This window comes from Papaver somniferum, chromosome 8, assembly GCF_003573695.1.
Source record: "Papaver somniferum cultivar HN1 chromosome 8, ASM357369v1, whole genome shotgun sequence".
NCBI classification, from domain to species: Eukaryota; Viridiplantae; Streptophyta; class Magnoliopsida; order Ranunculales; family Papaveraceae; genus Papaver; species Papaver somniferum.
Window position 1 is genome coordinate 162,770,229 of NC_039365.1, and position 17,116 is coordinate 162,787,344.

General features: G+C 36.9%; 1 pseudogene; it reads right to left on the bottom strand.

Moving 5' to 3' along the window:
* Positions 1-2,477: 2,477 nt before the first annotated feature.
* On the bottom strand, positions 2,478-9,797 carry LOC113306347 (annotated as a pseudogene).
* Between the last annotated feature and the right edge of the window lie 7,319 nt (positions 9,798-17,116).

Here is a 17,116-nt window from a genome sequence, read left to right on the forward strand (position 1 = left end):
TCACATCTTACTTAAGGTTCTGCCTCCCTATTTTGTTGCTTTCTATAAGTCAGCTATGGAGTAGGTCTTTTTTTTTGCGTACTTGGCTTTTATTATATTCTGCGGAACAGCCTTTGCTTTCAAGTAAGCTGATGAGAGATCCCCAGGACTTGATTCTGTTATGTTTATGTGCATTTCTCTTCAGGAAAATGCTTCTTGTATCTTCCAATATTGATTGTGTATATCACCTTCACTGATTAAGATTTCGCTTGCAGAGGCTTCTTGAAAACACCTTTCAGCTTGACCCCGAGGCTGCCAGAGAGTAAGCACACTTATATCGTGTCTATGGTCATGCAATAAGCTCAATTTTTGGCCCTACCAATATCTCTTTTGCGGGATGTGGGGAGCATGAGATGACAGCAGAACATTGGTTTAGACATTTACAAGTGTTGATAACAATTTTCATTCATCTGGTTTTCAGGTACTGTGCAGAGACCACCTGTTAGAAGCTGTGAAGTTTCTTGATCTGGATAGTGGTTCTGGTTGGCAATTACTTCAGGTCATACTATAACTTCGCAAATTTATTACTATCTCTAATCTTTTTGTTTTGTCTGCTAGGTCCATAACTTTAATAAATTACAAAGACTAGAGGTTTAACCTCTAGAGATTGGAAACTAAATACATAACATCAAAAATTAAAACCGCTACAAACTCAAAAATATCACTTGGAAGTTAGAACTTTTAGTTGAAGCCTTAGGATTTAAGAATCCTTTCTGCAATGCATTCTCGGCAGTAGAAGCCTTAGCTGCATCTATTTTCTTCTTCTTAGCCAGACTTTTGGCTAAATTCTGTCTTTTTTCTTCTTCCTCTTTGTCCATTTGATCGTGATTCAATAAGTTAATTTCATAGCTGCTAAGATTATGAGTCCCCAATTTTCTAAGCTGTGTAAATCCTGGTTCTAAACGATAGATTCGTTTATATTTGTTTCAACTTTCAAGGTTCTTCTGAAGGAGTAACTTGGATCCTAAAAGTCAATTTATTTTTCTTTTCTATTTTCGAACAATATCAAGCTATTTTTTCTATTTTCTTTTTACTTGGTTCACCACTCGTGACTAGTCACGTAATAGAAGGTTTTGCCGCCTTTGTAAAACTCTTCACGTAGACCATCACAGCATCATGTATTCACCACTCGGAATTGGTTATGTACAATATTAACGTTTTGATACCATAAACGTACAATTCATAGGCAAAAAAGAAGAAAGTGGTTGAGACTGAATGAATTGAATGGTCTGAAATGATGACTATGCATGTCTTACTTTTTATGCCTAAGCCAAAAACCCATATGAACTAGTATCAACTACTTAGGACATGGATACATAAATATCTTGATACGGACAAAATTAATTTTAGTTTTAGATATTTCCAAACTTCATCCAGCTGAGTGTTGTTTGCAACCGTTGGGTCCGTAGTGTTGGGAGCTTTGTTTAACAATCTTTCGGCACAAGTAGCAATAATGCTTTTCGCAAGACTGACAGAATACGTGGTTGTTATTCTGTACCTGTTTCATTTGCAACAAAATAATAATATCAGTACTGTACCGCTCATCCAGGAATATTATAGTACCTTCCATTACGAAAATCCACCTTACAAATACATTACTAAGTAATTGGATTCTCTTAAAAATCAGTCATTTTATTTGCAAAATGCAATAAAGTTCAATTCCCTCACCTTTGCATTCATCTGATGGCAAATTGGACATGAGTGAGCATGGTTCGCTGGATCTTCAGCTAGTCTCTGATTTCGTATCTGTCGCTCCTTGTGCAATAGTGCCTCCTGTTGTTGTCTCATCCGGGCTTTCCGTTCACGCTCTTGGCGCGACTTTTCTGCCTGGCGCAACCGCGCGGCCTGTAGCTCCAGTTGTTCACGATCAAAAAGGGCACAATTGTTCCTGCAGTAATATTTACGACCTCTGTCATATTTTTGCGCCACATTTATAACAGAACTCCTGCCAACATTTCGAGCAACGCGTATAGTTGCAACCTTCACTACGAAAGATTGCTACTGAGCATTTAGGGCATTTCTTAGCAATGCGCTCTATTTCCTCCTCACTAAGAAGCTGATTTATCATGTTTAGCTCTTTGCGCTGTTGCTTAGTCATTTCTTGAGTTTTCATGACGGGTTGAGTCATTTGATTAGTTTCCATTACGGGCTGAGTCATTTGAGTTTTCATCACAAGCTGACGATTCTGCGTAGGTGATAATAGATTATATCAGATCTTTGCATAACTTCGGAAGGCAAATTTAGGAATAGACATATTCTGGACTAAGATATATGTTACCTGCAAGAACTTAAGTTTCTCTTCTAACGTCATACATTGAACTCCAACATGAAGTCGATCTCTACAAAGACCACAGAAGGTAAAGAAGCACTTGGGACATTGGGCAAGGTGGTCCTCATCCTCTAAACAAGCCATTTCACATCTAGGGCAATAGACTAGATCAGACATTGTATCTAGTGCCTGTTAAAAGGAGATGCATCAGATCAATTCAGTGCAACACAAAATTCTGGATTATACAGTCAAATAGTAAAGTTGTGCATAACAAAGCTAGAAGATGGAGTACAAATTTAAGATACCTGCACATTCGCTTAAACAAATGCAGCATTCATGTAGGCTTTGGCAGAATTTCTCATTGCATTTGTCGTTATTATAGTTCAATAGTGAAGGTATGTCTACATCTGGAGAGACACTTCCTGAAATGGCACGTCTATCTCCAACATTTTCCGCCTTTTCAGATGAAGCCAGCGGTAATCTATTATCAAACTCTAAGTAGGAGAGTGATGAATTTTGTAGCCAATCCACCCATGGATAAACAATTTCCTGCCCTGATTGACCCGTCCAAATCGTATCCAACATTTGACACAAGCTAGATATCCTCAAAACATCCAGCCACTGAACATTAATTGTAAAAGAAGGAGCACAATGACTAGGGTACGCTTTGGGTAGTATACATGTTAATATGATTGGGGAAAGATACTGCATTTCGAAGGAGTAAAAGAATCCATCCGAATTATCAGCTATTGTTGTTTCACTACCACTTCCGCCATATTCGACTCCTCCACAAAATGAGTCAATTTTGGTCGTAGACACTACAAATTTATCGGGAACTTCAATATGTATATTTATCTGTAGAAAAAAACTTCAATCATTTATTAGGAAATATAAGATTGTTTAATGAGTTTATCGGCAATGCTGATTAAACTGGGTACTTGCAAAACCTGGAAAGATTGTAAGCGGTCTTCTCTCTCTAAGTACCATGACATCTTCACCATATATAGCCTCCAATGCTAGTATCTGCATGCAAAGAGAAAACTTGTTTTACAGAATTAATCGATGGAATCGTAAACCATAGTTTGGAATGCACCCATAAATCCTGGTTCCACGCACATTGGGATATAATTCCAAAGTTGCCACGAACGCAAGGAACTGTTCTTCAACTTATTCCGAACGCTTTTGTTTTTTTTTTGTTGAGAAATAAAGATTATTGAAAAGGAAAGCTAGCCAAAGTTGGGCATAATACAAAAATGGGGATTTTAATAAAGTGCCACACTTCCAATATGCAGTTTCTGAAAATGCCACCGTTTTTTTCAGAGTTTATTAAATGCCATACTCTTGACTTTTTTCATCCCGTTTTTTTGAGATAACGGTTAACGGCTGTTAGTCTCTGTTAGTGCATACGTGGCATTAAATAATCCGTACAAAATTACATAGAAGCCCCTGAATCAGTTAACAAGGATTGAGTTAATCAGTTCAATGGGATTGAGTTAACCGGCTATAGAGTAGTGAGTTAACTCGCGACTCGGTGCACGTGAGAAAAACGTTCAAGATTTGCTAACGGTCGGAATACACGTGGGATCAATCTAAGAGAAAAAATCGACGATCCATATTTTACCTGGATTTATAACGGTCTTATTCATCATCTTGAAGCTCTATATATACTAATGAAGATCCCAAACTCTTCATTAGTCAATTTCTTCAGAAGTTCAACACATAAAAATGAGCCAAAAGGTTATAAACTCTCCAGGTAGTAACAGTTGCAGTAGTAGCAAGAGCAGCAGCAGCAGCAAATTTAGACAGCAAACTACCCCAGATCTATGTCCAACATGTGAACAAGGAAGTCATGAGTCTAAGGTTTGTCCCTGGATGTACTCTAGATGCAAACATATACCTTGTAATGGTATAAGACAACTACTAAGATCCAGCACAAGAGAAACAGATGGAGAAATGTTCTTGAAGTGTTCAAATCCTACCTGCACCTACTTTGAATGGTTTGATTCTGCCAGTCATCCACTCAAATCCAAGAATATCAAGCTACCCAAAGAGAATTGTTGTTGTGCTTGTGGAGAAGAGACCCACTGTTACAAAGAATGCCCACTGCATAAGCAAGAATGCTACAAAGAGCAATGCAAGTCAATAATGCAGCTGAGAAGATGCAAAAATGAACACAATAGAAACATTGCTTACCTGATCTGCACAGATTGTGAAGCATTTAGATGGGTATCAGACCACCTTTTCATTGCAGCAAAAAATAGGGTTATCCATTCAAGTTTCAATCTCAATGCCATATGTAAGGAACTTCAAAAGACTATTAACATGTAATTAGTTCTTAACTAATACATTCATTTCCATTCATAAAGTAAGATTATCCATCAAAATAAAACTGAATTCTGGTACATAAAAAAAAACAGATCTAACACATGATATCAGTGTCTAAAGCAAAAAAAAAAGATCTAACACAACAAGAAGCACACACACACTTCTACTTCTTCTTAGCCTTGCTTTGCTTTCCCTTTGTGACAGGAATATGTTGACTAACAGATCCAATACCAGTAAAGTTCTGACTGAAATTCAGAACATCTTGTGTAGATCCATGGGTGCTAGGTTCTGCTGGTGCTCTTCCAAAGTTTTTAGGTCCTGTTGACTCACCAACAAATGAAGATGTACCTCTGGATTTGTTCACCTTTGCTTTACCCCTTGCACTGCTACTTTCAGGATGATCTCTACTAGTGAAGGTGCAGTTTGCAGCATCATACTCGGTGCTTGGCATGAATCCAGTTGGGTTTTTACCAACATCACCACCAGCACAGGTTCTCTTATTATGACCAGCAGTAGATCCACACTTTCCACATTTCCTTTTCTTCACCACAGTTTCAGGTTCATCATAGCTCCTCTTCCTCTTCTTTGCTGGTCTTCCAGTTTTTCTTTGATAAGGAGGAGGCTTTAAGTTGATGTCCATGGATGCCTGCCAATTAAGATAAGAAGAAGAGAAAAGGAATGAGAAAGTTAAAGTAAAGAAATGAAACCCTAACCCTAAAAGAAATGAGAAAGTTAAAGTAGAGAAAAATAAGGATATAATAAAGTAGAGAAAAAAGTAGAGAAAAATAAGGATATAATAAAGTAGAGAAAATGTGAATGCATCACATTCAATAATATATTTAATGCTGAAAAAAGTACCTTATCTTCCCAGTTTCACTTATGTCTTCTAGTGGATTTACAGCATCTGCATATATGGTCCTATAATATTCCACAGAGTAGTAAGGAGCACAATAACTGTTCAACCAATCAAACAAATGTGTCAGTTTACAGAAACAAAAGTAATAGCATATTACAACCCAAAAGTAATAGCATATTACAAAATTTCTTACTCTTTCCAGTTTGGCCTGAGCAGTTTCAATGCACATACAGCATGTTGACAAGGGAATCCCCTTAGCTGCCATTGCAAACAAGTGCATTGTTTGTCTACAATGTTCACTGTGAAAATTTTCTTGGTAGACACATTAGTTACCAAATAAACCTGTCCAACCACACTTCCTTCTGTATCAAACTTCCCAACCAAGTCAAGCATCTTATTTATCAACTTAACAGCAGCAGGGACCAAATCATTTTGATTCCACTTAGCAGATTCTTCCCTTCTCTTAAATAACAAACCCATTACTAACTGACCATACATCATGCCTAGTTGGATTATTGGTTTATCTCTCATATTAGAACTCATAGAATTAAATGATTCTGAGAAATTGTTATTCATATGCTCACAACAGCTAAGGGGATCAAAATAAGCCCTAGACCAAGTACTTGGATCTTCTTTCCTAAGATATTCACCAGCAGCCGGACTTTCTTTGCATATGTTGTCAAAGTGCTCCTACATTATAGTAACCTGAGTTATTATATAACCTACTAACTATGAATCAAAAAACATAGGGATATTTAAAAAAGAGAGGCACAAACCTGAAAATGCCTCACTTTGTAAGCTTTGCATGCATTCCACAATAAGTTGTGCAAGGTTGGTGCCTTGTGGTACTTCTTGAAGTTCTTGTACAAGTGCCTGAAGCAATATCTAACTCTTGCACCAGGGAAAACCTTTGGAACATATTCCAACAACCCTTTTTGCCTATCAGAAATAAAGGTAATTCTGCCAGCATGATGTGCATTGATTGCTGGATCCAAATCCTTGAGGAACCCAGTCCATCTCTCCTTGGTTTCACTCTTAGCCACCTTAATGCCTAAAGGCACCAGAGAATTCTGACCATCAATTGTTGTTGCAGCCATTAGAACACCACCACGCTTGCCAGTTAGATGGCATGCATCTAAACCTATGACTCCCCTGCAAGCTTTCTGAAATCCTCTCATTGGTGCAGCAAATGAAATAGTCATGCTCATGAATGTCTTATCTGCACATTTAGTAACCAACCATTAAATAACTGAGCACCACTTACAAATAAATGAATCAACCATGAATGTCTTAACATAATGTATACCTCTTTTCCCATAAGTGTATTTAGCAACAGACCCTGGATTAGTATGAGCCACCATTGCACAAAAGATGGGTACATCCTTGTAGCTGTCTTCATAATTACCAAACAGATCTTCTAAAAGAAGATTTCTAGCCTTCCATGCACAAATATAAGGTATATTGATGTTATGAGTTACAAAAAAGTCTCTTGCAATGTGTTTAGGCTTTGGAATTAAGGCCCCAGCTGTCTGCTTTAACTTCTCATGTACCACATCTTTTACGAACTCAGGATCCGCGGATCTGTTAAAACTCTTTGGATCCACAACACAAGTGTGTTCTAGATTAACCTTCCTAACAATAAAAGTAGGCTCATGCCTTTTTATGCTAGCATTTACAAACCAGTTACAGCCATACTCTTCCCTAAACCTACATCTCACTCTTAATCTTGTTTTGTCACTCTTATAGACCGTATACTGATAATTATGTTTTACACAGTAACCCCTAAGATGTTTCTTATAAGCACTATTGTTATTAAAAGCATACTTTACCTCCATCTTAGTAGGATCAACAGGAGTCACCTCTTCTTCTACAGGGAATAATGGTTCTTCTTCTTCATCACTGTGCATATTGAAGATTTCTTTCCACTTCTGGTAATCAAGCTTTGGTTTGGAATATTTATCATCATTTACTTCAGGACCATCATTATCCTTATCATTATTGTTGTCATCATTAGAAACTGCAATCAACATCAAAGTGTTAGTACATGTAAAAAATAAACAAAAAATTATAAACACTAAAGGGTCCATACCTTCTTCATTGTCTTCTTCACTACTGCTTGAATCACTGCTTTCATCTCCAACTTTGTATGTCTTGACAATATCTTCATAATCAACATCATTCTCTTCATCACTGTCAAAGATTGGTGGAGCATTTGGGTCTTCAATGGGGTGACATTCATCTACAGTAGTGTTCTCTAGCACCACATTGTCCTCATCATCACCATCACTATTGTCCCCTGCATCAGTCTTATCCCCTGTATCAGTCTTATCCCCTGCATCAGCCTTATCCCATGCATCAGTGTTATCCCCTGCAGCAGTATTGTTTACTTCATCAACCCAATAATCATGATTAAAGTTATCAACTGGTGTACTGCTAGAACCAACAACAGTGGCTTGACTTAGGCAAGAAAAACCCTGGGATTCCACTTCATTTAACAGATCCATGAACAATAATTTCCTAGATGCTCCTCCATTTGAGTTTTCATTCTTTGATTGAGCATGCAACCTTGGTGATCTCCTTGTAGGTGATATCTTTACTGACTTTTCCTTTGAAACTGGCTTCTTAGCAATCCTCTTAGGTGCCTTCTTAGGAGTCTCATCAATTGTTACTACTGGTTGTTCCATTGCAGCCTTAATGAAGTCATTATCATTCCTAAATTCTGAATTCATTACACTCATTTGTAAACATATGAAGCCTTTATCATCAGGTACAGCATGCTCCCAAAACTTAAACAAGTCTTCATTTGTAACCAAATACTCAGGCAGACATGGGTGTATGGTCCAATATAAATTTGTAATTTCTGTTTCATCAAGATGCAACTTAACACGCAACATCTGCTCAAATTCCTTAAGGTCAATTCTATCTCTATCCATGTGAGGAATAACAAATTAAGTTTACTATTCACAACAAACACACTGATATCTCTATATGGATAATATGTATGATCACTGTAAATGAACAAACAAAATAAAATTCATCAAATTCCACACTTCACACAGAAAACCCCTAAAATAAAATTCATCAATTCATCAAACACACGAAATTAGGGTTTTAAAAATTCCACACTTCACACAGAAAACTCCTAAAATAAAATTCATCAAACACACGAAATTAGGGTTTGAAATCGTACCATATCTGCTGCTTGTCCTTCCCGTTATTCTTCTTCATCTTCAGCTCCCCAACCCTTTACTCAGACACTAAACCTAAGCAAAATCCCGCTGAAAACTGACCCAAACCCTAATTTCTTCCACTAGAGAACAGAGCGGACATAGAGCAAGAGAAAAAAAGTATAAGAAAGAGAAACAGAAACCTAAGAGAAAACCCCTAATTCAACTCAGAAAAACGAAATTAGGGTTTGCAATCATACCATATCTGCTGCTTGTCCTTCCCCTTCTTTTTCTGAATCTCACTCTTTACTAAAACCCTTTACTCAGACACTAAACCTAAGCAAAATCCCGCTGAAAACTGACCCAAACCCTAATTTCTTCCACTAGAGAACAGAGCGGACAAAGAGAACGAGCAAACCCTAGAAGAAAAATGAAACGATACAAAGTTACAAACTGTTTTCAATCCCACGAAGGATAAAATAGTCATTTAGCCTGTGCTACGTGTAATAATCTCGTGCACGACATCTTGAGCCGTCCACATAAGACACGTGTAAGTAATCTGGACAAAGTCAAAAAAGTTTGACCAATCATGTGGGTCCAAGACGTTAGTGCTAACGGTTGTGGCATTAAATAAACTCTGAAAAAAACGGTGGCAGTTTCTTGAATCGGGATTTACAAGTGTGGCAGTTTATTAAAATTCCCTACAAAAATTTACCTCCTCTTCCTGCAACCTATCGTTAACTCTGAGTTGTTCTTCTGACAAATTGGGTTCTTGCGCGACCAATTTAGTATCTTCTAACCGACTAAGAATATCACCAACTTCATCTTTAGATTTCTCAGTTTCTCGCACTTCCTCCTCTCCCTCCTGGTTTTCTTTGTCAAAAAAGGATAACCCCACTTCGGAATCTGTTTTTTCGATAACATGGGGTTGTTGATTTGGATCGTACCCATTAGACTTCGGAGCTGATTCTAGAGAATGTTGGATGAATTCTGATTTGGGTATGGCTGTAAAATCAAGTTGTTGCGGTGGGGGGAGACTTTGGTTCTTGTCTTCGTTGTAAGTTTTAACAACCCAATTCTTCTCTTCAATTCTAATACCTTGTTTGGGCTTTGGTTGACGGTTCCTCCTATTCTTACTCATGGTGCATTCAGCATGTCAGCGAAAAAGAAAAGAAACTATTCGAATACGAGTACTTAATAAGGGTAGGCACCGGGAGGAATCCCCGTGAGACCAACTACCAAGGTAGTCCCTTGTAAATTTGGAATTCCCGGAAAATACTTCCTTTTTTGTACTTTGCCATTCGCTTCTGCTTTGCTTTTTCCATCCATTAATGCTGCCATAACATATCAGGGACCTCGTCTCAGCTACGATCTGCATCTAGAATTGAAGCACTTGGGGAGCAATTTCATCCGGGGGAGAATAAAAATAAGTTATTTCTTTTCTGTATATTGGGAGGGAGTGAAAAGTGGCACCTTGACCTGGGTAAAATTAAGTCACGTGAGTGTGTCTAGTTGTCGACTAATGGGCTAACTAAAAGTTTGACCTGGGCTGTTTATTTATTTTCTGATAATTACTGCAGGCAAAATAAAAGTGATTTTTTGGGCACTACTCAAAAATGGAGGCGGACTACTAAGTGATAAGAATGTCTATCCTATACTTATAAGGGGTGTCATAAAGTGTGGAAATGACTAACCGACCCTTAACCTAATTAAAACTAAAACAATATCTAATCTAAGTCATTAACAAAACAAAATCAAAATCAAAATTATAACAAATTCATTATTTTTAATTTTTCACAAATCCGTTACTATTAGAGGGTTCATTTTCTCCTCTTCTTTCCGCTTCTCGATTCAAAGAAATTTCCACAAAACCATTACTTGTGATTTTATTTTTGGTTGAAAAAAATGAATAGTAATCATCAAAATGAGTTGAAAATTGAGGTTTCAGAGAGAAGTTTAGTTAGGAATTATGTGAAACAGTTTGTCGAACTAGCCGAACTCATCTTTAATGGAGTTTTTTCTTTCAGAAAAAAGTTCAGTTACCTCGTAAATTTTTTTCCCAACCGAACTAAACGTTGCAATTATTTTTCATTTTTTTACCCAGCCGAACTTTTAGTTCGGTTACGTCGCAACTTTTTTTCTCCTTACCGAACTTTTCTCTGAAAACATACATATTGAGTTCGGTTATGTCGATTTTTTTTCCCAGCCGAACTTTTAGTTCGGTTGCGTCACAACTTTTTTTCATTTTTTTCCCAGCCGAAATTCAGTTCGGTTACGTCGCAATTTTTTCTCCTAACCGAACTTTTCTCTGAAAGAAAAAACTTTGTTAAAGATGAGTTCCGCTACCCGTGTTTTCATAAACATTAGTCAAGCTACACTTGAAGATGAGTTAGGCTAGATGTTCTTCAGATGTCGTAACCAAACTTTATTTTCATGGTCGAAATCAGTTTATAAATTTTTCATTTTTTCGAAAATTTTGGCCAATTGAAGCAACATTAACTAGATTTGAAGGATACCGAAATACCAGAAACCCTCATTTCGAAATCAACTATCTTTAAAAAAAAAAAAAAAAAACCCAAACCCTCTTCTTCTTCTCAAAAATTATTCTTCTAAAAACACCCGACTAATTAATTTAACCTTACTAATCACTAATTTATTTAACTAATCCTTACACTAACTAATCATTACTTTGACTAATTTAACAAAGAAGGGTAAGTTTGGTATTAACATAAATATTTAGATAAGGGATGACCCAAAATTACTCCAAATATCCACCCAAAAAATGAAGAGTAGTCCCCCTCCATCTTTGAGTGAACCCTGATTTTGGGCATACCAAAAACTTTCAAGGCATACAAAGGACTAGTCCTAACTTGGGTGACCTTATAAGGGGTACCTATGGGTGGTTTAATTACCTATATGCCCTTAAATCCTATAAATTACTAATCTATCTCTAACCTTAATACAAAAATCTATAATCATAAACCTAAAATCAGTTTCAACACCTTCTTCTTCCTCCTCATCCTCCACAGCCGAACCCACCTTCTCCTTTTTTTTTTCATCGTATCATCGCCGAAATTTAATCGTCGATTCGTGAAAATTTAGTCGACGATTAAACTCATCTATATAATGGTTCGCCGTAAGCCAGTATCTCGTTCTAATCGAGCGATTGAACAACCCATTGAAGAAGAAGAAGATTTAGAGAGTGAAGAAGAAACTCAAAATCAACCACAAAATCAACCGGAAGAAGAGATTGAAGAAGAACCAACTCCAGAAATGAGAATAAGAAGGTTAGTTTTACAAACCCATCTCGTATTTGATGTTTTTGATTGGTTTGATTGATTTAATTCGTCAAAATCATGTTTCTGCGGCGGTTACAGGGTATGGTTCGGCGCAAAACAAATCTTAGATGTGCGTCGAGCTGTTATTGAAATTGAACCCTGAAAGTGCATATGAACGGCTCGGCGTATATCTGAAATCCGTTTTGAGCCGAACTTAGTGACACAGAGACTTATATTTAGGATCGGCTTATTCGATGGTGTTAGTTTTGTGCCGAATATGTTTTGTGAATTTCAGAAATTTTGTGGGGCGGGATTTATACCTCCGCCCCACTTCTTTCTTTTTTTTTTCTTTTTTTTTAAGAATCTCCCCAATCAGGCGGACGTATATCCCACGTCCCACACCAGGCGAATATATAGTGTACGCTCGATCAAATTTAGTCTTCCACCCGTAACGTCACACACCAGACTAAACTCAAATTTGATCGTTTGTTTTGGTCTTTGATCTTTGATATGATCGTACCACCGTGGACGCTCTTAGGAGTATTTGTAATTGGAATTCCGCCGTAATTTCATTGGAATTAAGTGTTAAAAATGTTGTCGTTCATTATAATGGTTTTGTTATTGTAATCTCCGGTCCGGAATCTGGTATCTTTGTAGGTTCCTGGTTAGTTGTGGAATCTTGTGATTTCTTTATGCGTGATACAAGATGTTGTTTGGTTGTTTCAAATAAATGTTATTTTTGTTGGAATTCCACTGCAACTTAGAATTGAACGATTAAGCAGATGTAGAACTATGGTTGATGTCGTTGTCGTGGTTCTGTCCCTAGTCTAGTTTCCGGGAGCACTGTTGCTTGATGTGTCTGCGAGTAGGGCTGTCAATGGATAAAAATCCGTCGGATATTGACAATACCGATAAGGTTAAGGTTAAGGGTTATCGGATATCCAGTATCCGATAATATCCGTCGGAATTCAAAAATTCAATATCGATAAGGTTAAGGATAAGCTATCGGATATCGGATATTATTCCGCTAATTTCCGTTATCTACTCATGATACAAAAAACTTCCAATTATTTCCAATAATTTCGGTTAGTATTCAATAATTTACGATAATTTCCGTTAATATTCGATAATTTCCGATATTTACTTAGGAGAGACGTAATCAAATGGCTAAAGAGTAAACCTAAAGGGTATTAGGTATCGAAAATTTCCGAAAATCTTATGATATAGTTATACACTAACGGTATCAGATATTAACCTAACGGAAACTTCCTTAACCGGCACCGTTATGTTAATAAACGGATATCCGTTACATTAAGATTATCGGATATCGGATAGCCGTTATGTCGGATATTAACTTAACGGAATCCGGATGTTCGAAAACGGATACCGGGACAGCCCTATCTGCAAGTTTGATTTTTCAATTTAAAAGTAAAATTAAGAAATAGAAAAGAAATGAAAGAAACAGATTAGAGTAGGTGAGCTAGGAGGTAACGTGTCATATAGATAAGGGTGTTTATTAAGATTTCCTCGTTTTTTTAAGCACAAGAGTCAGTAGCGTCGGTGATTTTGTTTGTAGGTTGTATGAATTTTCTAGGCTCACTATGTTTGTGGGCTTGGGTATATTTGGCGTTTTTTAGTCGGATTAATGCATGGTCTTTTCCTTTAGGACCCCTTATTGGCTATCATGTTTAGAACACTAATTTTGGGCATGCCTAGGGCTGAGCAGAAAAACCGTAACCGCGGATTTCATCCGTATCCGTCCGCAAATTTGTGGGTGAAAACCAATCCGCAAGAGATATGGACCGGACACAGGTGCATTTTCAAATCCGCATGCGGTGCGGTTACGGTTGCGGTTGGGCTTTGATAACCGCGGATTACCCGCACCGTAGGAAAATTAGGGAATTTAGTGAAAGTATTAAGGATAATATGGGGAGTTGGAGTTTTATATATAAGGATCTTTATTTTCTAAACCCTAATAGTTTTTTTTTCATTCGAGAGGAACAACTGCGATTCTTCTTCGAACAGATGCGATTCTTCTTCGATTGCGTGTTAGCTTCAGCAATTTCAGTATTAACTTCAGCAATATCTTTTATCGATTTGCAGAGAAATAAGTAACGATTAACTTCAGTTTTGATTCCAGAGAAAATTTAGTTTTTGATTTTTTTCCCCCCAAATCGATTTCATGTTAGGGGTCATATCAATTCTTCTTCATTGGTTCTTCGGTATTAACTTTCAGTGTCTCTTATGTTGCACGATTTAGTTTCAGAAATGGTGAAGTGAAGAATGGGTTGAAACGAGATTTAGTTGCAGTTGATAACAAGTGAGTTAATGAAACAAAACCCTGTATTTACTAAGGTTGAAAATTCAGTTTTTGTTACTAATTTTTTGGTTTGAAAATGAATTTTGTTTATTTGAATGAAGATATTTCCAAATCCTGAAGTTACTGAATGATTTTTAGCTAAGTTATTTGAATGAATTTTTAGCTAAGTTTGTTGTTTATGCACACATATTTCCAAATCCTGAGCGTGTATTATTACTGGAATGTGCCCTTATTCTCAGAAGTAGAAAGTTTGGATATCATAATACACCATGAATTCCAATTTCAATTTCATCTTCTTATCTTACAGGTTTATTATGACAGTCTAGCATCCATTGCTTAACAGGTTTATTTTGAAGCACTCCTAGAAAAGGACAGTAGAGACAGGTATGATCATATCCTTTAAACATTAACTCCATTACTCCTTATCTAGCTATCCTAGTGAATCTAGAAAATCTTTTAAGTTGTTGGAATCATATCCTTTAACACATTTGTAGGCAACTAGACTTATAAAGAGATTGGGTACTGAACATACCATTGATAGCTGGATTATTTACATACCTTCTAAGAATATCGATCATGTTCATATTAATTTGAATCTCAGTAGATAACAAGCATTGTGTTAGTGCCAAGGTTGAAGAAATTAGAGTACCCATGAATTAATTTCAATCCTTGTTAGAACGAAAGATGTTATACAAGATTTGTGCATTGAGTTAGCAAGACAACATTATGGGTTTACTTTAGTATAGGTGCAATCTGGGGTGTAAACTTGAAGTAGTTGCTTTGCTATTCTTGATTGCTTGGTGTCAATTCACAGAAACAGTTTCTTTATCATGTAAGAATGTTGTGACATATCTATTCCGTACGCAGTTAAATTTTGAGACAACCATGGATTAATGTAACTTACGGTTGACCGGTTTTAGAGAATTCTTGGGGAACTAATTTGATGCTTTTTCTATTTGTTTTGTGATCAGAAATTATTTTAATATGCCTGATATCTGATAGTATAGGTTAAGGATGTTTGACTGTAACAAATGATAGGTTTCATCAAATTTGTTACTGAACATGCTTAGAGATTGTCAATATTATGCTTAAGTGAAACTGCGCCACATCTATTGCTTGAGAATTGCTTATTTTTGCTCCCCTTAAGATTGCTGTTGTTTGTGACATTGGTTCCTCATTTTACAGATGCGGCAGAAATCTTGCAGGAAATTCCAGACATATCTATCATGGATTGATTAAACTAGTACTCAAATCCAAGGACTCTTTTTTCAGTTTTCGGCATCATAGATTCAGATGGCTTGGCACCAAACTTGTTGCATTTGAATTAGTACTTTTTTGTGTTAACTGTTAACTATCTTCTATATTTTGTTGCTTTTGAATTACTGAATTAGTACTCTTTTGTGTTAAGAATCGCATGTACTCTCCATTAGAAATTCTAGTTTCTAACTTTCTGTACTTATTTTTTTTTGATGATTTTTTGAAATTAAACCGCGGTTATCTGCAACCGGCCCGCAAAATCCGCTGATCCGCAGAGGACAAATCCGCGGGTGATTGGGCCGGTCACGGTTCCATTTTCAAAATCCGCAACTTTGACGGTTCGGTTGCGGGTGACCCCTAATCCGCATCCGTCCGTCCGTTGCTCACCCCTAGGCATGCCTAAAACTTTCAAGGCATACAAAGGACTAGTCCTAACTTGGGTGACCTTATAAGGGGTACCCTATGGGGTGGTTCAATTACCTATATGCCCTTAAATTCTCTAAATTACTACTAATCTATCCCTATCCCTAATACAAAAACCTATAATCAATAAACCAAAATCAGTTTCATATCCCTAACCCCTTCTTCTTCCTCCTCCATAACAGCCGAACCCTTCTTCTTCCTCTTTTTTTCATCGTATCATCGCGGAAATTTAATCGTCGATTCGTGAAAATTTAGTCGACGATTAAACTCATCTATATAATGGTTCGCCGTAAGCCAGTATCTCGTTCTAATCGAGCGATTGAACAACCCATTGAAGAAGAAGAAGATTTAGAGAGTGAAGAAGAAACTCAAAATCAGCCAAAAAATCAACCGGAAGAAGAGATTGAAGAAGAACCAACTCCACAAATGAGAATAAGAAGGTTAGTTTTACAAACCCATCTCGTATTTGATGTTTTTGATTGGTTTGATTGATTTAATTTGTCAAAATCATGTTTCTGCGGCGGTTACAGGGTATGGTTCGGCGCAAAACAAATCTTAGATGTGCGCCGATGTTCTTGAAACTGAACCCTGAAAGTGCATGAACGGCTCGGCGTATATCTGAAATCCGTTTTGAGCCGAACTTGGTGACACAGAGACTTATATTTAGGATCGGCTTATTCGATGGTGTTAGTTTTGTGCCGAATATGTTTTGTGAATTTCAGAAATTTTGCATGTGCGTAGGATCGGCTTGTATGGTAGTATTAGTTTTGTGCCGAATAATTGTTGTTTGAATTTCAGAATTTTTGCATGTGTATAGGATCGGCTCATATGGTAGTACTAGTTTTGTGCCGAATAAATGTTTGAATTCATAAGTCTAGATTCGGCTTATTCGATAGTATTAGGGTTGCGCCGAATATCATTGTTAAAATTTCATAAATTTTACTAGTGTGTAGGATCGGCTTATTTATATGATATCATGTTGCGCCGAATACATGTTTGAGTTCATAATCATAGATTCGGCTTATTCGACGGTATCGGTTGTGAGCCGAATATATAGGATCGGCTAATAATTTTGCATGTGCGTAGGATCGGCTTGTATGGTAGTATTAGTTTTGTGCCGAATAATTGTTGTTTGAATTTCAGAATTTTTGCATGTGCTTAGGATCGGCTTGTATGGTTGTA